The following is a 6495-nucleotide window of genomic DNA, read 5'->3' on the forward strand; positions in this document are numbered from 1 at the left end:
ATTTAGCTCAGTGAATTTAGATGCTAAGCCACGAAAGCAGTGTGTCTGCCAAAGTGTCATAAAGAAATTATGGCCCAGAGAAATAATATAAATAAATATTGATTATGAACAAAAAATCTCACAATATAAAATGAAATACCCATATAATATCTACCACCATTATAGGTTGAGTATGTAAAAAAGCCAAACCGAGTGAAAGCATTTCATGAATCTTGTCTTGGTAGGAGACAATCGGGGGTACTCACTAACATTTGATGTTTGAAAATTAAAAGTTAATTAAGTGTGTTAGGTATTTAGAAATACATACTGAGAGATTAGAAAAAGAAGCTATACCATTCAAAAAACTAAAACGGAAAATCAGTACAATGAACACTCAACCAATCTAACAAAAGATAGGAAAGAGATGCAAAATAATAAAAATCAAGCATGGCAAGTAGAAAACACAAAGTGTGTATTTGCCAGGGTAAAGATGCCTATTAGTACTCACTAAAATTTTTAATGTTTTAAAAGCAAAATTGCTCAGATTAAATAAAAACAGAATAAAACAAAAAAATTCAAAACCTGATTCCAGGCAAAACTCCCTAAATGTTATAAAGAGACATAATTTATGGATTTATAGTAATATACCAAAATAAGGCAATGGTCACCAACTTTTGTGCACATTAAAAGACTCTTAAAAAGTACTTTAAAATTTACAAAGTGACACCTGACAAAATGTCAAATCCAAAACCAGAGCAAGATATTTCAACACACCTGTGTCAGAAGCCAACAGATAAATAGACTGAAAAAGGAATAAGCAGATCAAATATTGCAATAACACAATTGAGATGTCTACACTAATAGGGTGATATGCAATATATTTCAAAACAAATAGGGATTTCACACTTTTTTTTTTTTTTTTGTATTTTTAGTAGAGATAGGGTTTCACTATGTTAGTCAGGATGGTCTCTATCTCCTGATCTCATGATTCACCCACCTCAGCCTCCCAAGTGCTGGGATTGCAGGCGTGAGCCACCACACCGGGCTGAGATTTCACACTTTTAAAAGTATTCACAGAACATTGACAGACTAACCACTTGTTCATTTATTCAGGTAACAACGAGACATTTGCTTGGCAAATACATACCCAGTATTTGCTGTGTGCCATACACTTTTCTTTCTGGAAATCTTAAGTTGTAGTGGAGTATGACCAATACCATAGTAAATAGAGTGAAGAAATGTGATCCGATTTACATTTTCAAAAGATCAATTTGCTGCAGTGCAGAATATTGTAAGACACAATTTTAACTTATAAAAACTTCACTGTTTCCCAAATGGTTTATAGAAAATATAAAGGTAGAAAATTTAAATTTAAATCGTACCTATCAGCTCAATGAGCTCGTGTTTCAAGCAAAATACATAATATACTACGGTCTGAATATCTGTGTCTTCCTCAAATTTATGCTCAAAGGCTAAATCCAAGGTGATAGTATTAGGAAGTGTGACCTTTGGGATGGGATTAAATCTTAAGGGGAGAGCCCTCATGAATGGCATTAGCCCCTTATAAAACAGGGTCAAGGGATCTGGTTCCCACTTCCACCATGTGAGAACACAGTATAAAGGCACCACCTATAAACCAGAAAATTGGCCCTCAGGTAGACTCTAATTCTGCTCATGCCTTGATCTTGTATTTCCCAGTCTCCGAAACTGTGAGGTTTTATTTATAAACTACCTAGTCTATAGTATTTAGTTATAGTGGTCTAAACAGACTAGGATACAATTCTTCTAAGTTTACTGTAAGAAAAAAAAACTACAAACAAGTGTGCTTTTCTGTATTTCCTTTTAAGAATTAAACAACATCACAATATTTAAAATCAATATATTAAGGAAAATTTAAAGAAACGGATAAAAAATGTCTGTAATGTTGTATATGCAAACCAGATACATTTTTAGAGGTTTTTTGTCTTCTATAGCGTATTTTCCTCTTCCTTGATGATTTTATAATCTCATGCCTGAAAAAATACTATTCCATTGAATTATCTTACTGAAGGGCTGAAAAAATATTATATACATATTTTAAATGTTTATTGGTGTGGCTAACTGCTTATGGGAATGTAAGATGGAGCTCTTTTGCAGGGTTATTTGAAAATATGTTTTCTTATTTAAAATTGCAAATGATCTAGCAACAACAATTTGTGATCTTAACCCTAAAGATATATTTATAAATAAGGACAGGGAAATATTTAAAAGAACTTTCATTCAGGCATTGTTTATTATAATGAAACATTGGAAGTAGCCTAAATTTATCTTAATAGATGAAAATTTAAACAAATTATGACATTTATTACCACAGAACATTATACAGCAGTCAAGAATGAGGAGTAAAATGGAAAGATTATCAAGACATATAGGGCAGTCTATTTCACACAGTTTATGACAATTTAAGTTAATATAGGCATATATGGATACATGTAAAAGGATAGAAAATGTTGCAGTTGAAAAACATCAAACTAATCGCTATGGTTAAAATTGGGAAATGATCTCGCTTAGTAGCAAAAGGTAGGTTTCAAGAAGAGGTGAGGAAACATTTATGCTTTGGATTTAGGCTTGTTTAGAATATTTGAATATTTTTAAAAGGAGAATTGATTCTTGTATGAATGAAGCATTCAAAAATGTATAATTCGGGACATCTTAGGTGGAATAATGCATGGAATAATCAAAGTGTAACTTCAAAGGGCTAAAACATGACTCATACAAATAGAGAAAGGATATATGCCAGATAATTTATTGAACACATTAATGAATGAAAGGAGTAAAATGATAAAACTGGTTTCAAAAGACTGAGAACTGAAGTTCATATAAGTACAAATTTTAGGCCGGGCGCGGTGGCTCAAGCCTGTAATCCCAGCACTTTGGGAGGCCGAGATGGGCGGATCACGAGGTCAGGAGATCGAGACCATCCTGGCTAACACGGTGAAACCCCGTCTCTACTAAAAAATACAAAAAACTAGCCGGGCGAGGTGGCGGGCGCCTGTAGTTCCAGCTACTCGGGAGGCTGAGGCAGGAGAATGGCGTGAACCCGGGAGGCGGAGCTTGCAGTGAGCTGAGATCCGGCCACTGCACTCCAGCCTGGGTGACAGAGCAAGACTCTGTCTCAAAAAAATAAATAAATAAATAAATAAAAAATAAGTACCAATTTTAGAATAGGGTCATACCTACAAAACTGATTAGTATGCTGTAAAACATTATTAAAAGAGAAAGTTTTGCTGAATAAAGTTTAACAGAGTTTCATTGAGCAGAGAACTATTCACGAATCACGCAGTCTCCCAAGCCAGAGGAGGCTCAGAGACTCCAGCGCAGCCACATGGTGGAAGAAGATATATGAGCAGAAAAAGGAAAGTGACCTACAGAAAATGAAAATGAGGTATAGAAACAGCCAGATTGGTTACAGCTTGGCGTTTGCCTTATTTGAACATAATTTGAACAGTTGGCCACTTTGATTGGCCCAAACTCTGTGATCAGCACAAGAGTAGCTACAGTCTGCTTACAAGTCCGCATAGGTTATAGTTCACCATCTACAGAGAAACCTTTAGGTTGAACTTAAAATATGTAAGGAGACAGCTTCAGACTAAACGATTTAACAGCATCAAAGCCATAACTTTTGGAATTATATTTTCTACTAGATAGAAAATCTAAAAATTAACATGTAACTTCACAGTATCTGGCTTCTAATCTATTAGATAAGCAGCAAAACCAAGCACAGGTACATTCTCCTAGAGAATTCAACAATCATTCCATGTGCTTATAAAATAATGCATCAGTATGAAATTAAAAGTATATGCCATTCCTTTTTGCTTATGTCTAAGAATTGTATAATATTTTTATGAAATAAAGAGTAACAGTAAAAAAGTAGACACCGCACTATTAAGAACAATGGTTGAAACAGACATTATTTAGTCATGTTTGAGGGGAATGTGATTCATTTCTGGAAAAACTGTAATAGAAATCCAGATAGTGGAGATAGAATAATATGAAAAATATTATTAATTGCAGAAAGAGACAAAATTCCTTGAAGTGTGTACATAAATTCTGATACTAGAAAATATTCATTCACATGCTAACAGGAATATATATAGAAAGAATGAAAGTTTCTAAATGAGACCAGGACAGTGATTATCATTAGCTACATGTGGCTGAGTATTCCTAGTGAATGATGATTGTTATTCTTGAAACTGTTCTGCATATCATGTTTAGTTTCTATGTTTTCATATTGAAACTATATAGAAAATTTCTATAGGCCCATTCCATGCTTTGTGTGTGTGTGTGTGTGTATACATGCGTGTGTATTTTTAACTCATGTTTTCTACCATAATCAGAATGTTACTAATATCTCCAGTTATAGTCATAGATAAGACAAATAAGACTGGATAAACTCTAATTTACCCATTACAATCAAGATTCAGGTGACTATCATGAGTATGGAGTAAGATTCTATTCTGTGTGCCATATGTTATATAAATATTAAAAATTTGTTAATAAAGAGCTTTCCCATAATATACATAAACCACTATTTTCAAATATTACTTTAGACTCATGTCAGGATTTACCTAGTGAGGTGCTTTCTTGAACATTTTTATTAAACTAATTTTGTCTTAATTACTTTAAGACATTTTGTTTAACAGACTAGACAACAAATAAAGATGGATCAACTTTGTGAAAAGAAATAATAAGAGCCCCAGAGGACTGCGATAATAAGAAAATATAAGTGTCTTTACACTTTATGATTTTAGTTGAACTTTATGATGTCTTTATCCTGTCTGATGAAATCGGGCAAGGACAGTGATCAAAGCCAGTTAATAAAAACAGAGCATAAAATTCTAGTCTAAAATTGAGAAAACAAATATTGAAAGATGCCTTCTACAAAAGTTTTTTGAAGGGCTTACAATTGTTATAGGGTTACTTAAAAGTATTACAGGTGATTTTTTTCCCATGTTACTACTGAAAGACCAATGTGATACTTTCTCTTGAATAAAGAAGCTTAATTGTTTTCAAAGAATCTAGGGCACGCATATTTATATTATGTTACATAAAAAAAGAACATTGATTTACATATATTTGCATATACTGCTTAAGTATGTAAAACTAATTAATACTACTGAAAATGATGTATTCAAGATTCACATTTAAGGTCATACAAAGAACTGAGGTCAACCTCAGTTTTGCAAATTAGAAAAATCTGACTCCACCAGGGTATTTCTCCCGAAGCAGGGACCATTTTCTAATTTAGTTATGCCCAAAGACAAAAGTTTCCAAGTTGATGATTGTAAAACCAAATGTCTGTTTCACTAATGTTAAAGTAAGAACCCCCTGTATAGTTTTAGTGTGCTTTGGGACACTATTCTCATTGACTCCCCTTGTCTTTGCATGGCATATTATATCATTCTGTCTGGTAGCTGAGGAGGCTATCAAGAGAACTGCCTTAGACTGATCAAGTTTGTGACACGAAGCATTCAATGCTCTAAAAATGGCATACAACTTCAAAGAGCCTTTTAGAATTGTCACCTTTGCCTTTAAACCTTAGTAGCTTAAGCTGTTTATAAAGAATCCTAAAATAAGAAAGTTTTCTGTTTTAAATAAGATAACCTATGAAGTTTTAAAAGGTGCAACATTTGGGGTATTATAGTTTCCTTCCCTGAGTTATGAAGGAGCTTTAATAAAAAGTGTCAGTAATCTCAAATCCATTTAAACTTGCTTCCTGGGATGTACTGATTTACAGACCCATGATCTGCCTGTGATGGATCATAGCTGATCAGGTCATTTGCTGATAAACATATTTCAGAGGATTTTCCTTTCCATTCTCTGTTGAAATTCTTATACTGCAATAGAGAGTCTAGTCAGACTCCCAACTTTTCTTTTTTCAGGAAAAGTCTATTTCTTGAAAATATAGCTCATCTGTAGCGCAAACTGCTATTTAAAGACCTGGGCCCTGTCAACTAAAGTGCTAAATTCTGAGATAAAATGCACATTTAATCAAGCATCCAACACTTTGAGCTCAGGGATTTTGAGCTTGGTTGCATGTTTAAGGCCATCAACATACTTGGCAGGAACTTTATCTTTGTTAGAGGATAAGTTTTTCTTTTTTAAATTTTTTTGGACCTTGGGACTTAACCACAGGTTTTCTGATTTTCTTATGATTTTTATTAATGGCCTCTTTCTCATTTCACTGTTTGGCAATACTGCCAAAATAATTGTGTCTATCTTGGTAACACCTCATTCAAAAACTTCAGAAGGGACTGACTCATTGTCAGTGCTTCCAAAGTCCACAGTCTGGCATACAGGTTCTTTATCCTCTGGCTCTGGCTGTCTGTCTTTGTGACTTGACTTTAGTGCTTCCACTCTCTAAAACATCTTCATCAAATTCCCCCTTACCTAATTTTTACCCACTTTTTAAGGATACACCTTGCTTCCCACATTTTCAATGAAAGATTTCCAGGACGGGCGCGGTGGCTCAAGCCT

The sequence above is a fragment of the Colobus angolensis genome, unplaced genomic scaffold (genome assembly GCF_000951035.1).
Source record: "Colobus angolensis palliatus isolate OR3802 unplaced genomic scaffold, Cang.pa_1.0 Scaffold41, whole genome shotgun sequence".
NCBI lineage: Eukaryota > Metazoa > Chordata > Mammalia > Primates > Cercopithecidae > Colobus > Colobus angolensis.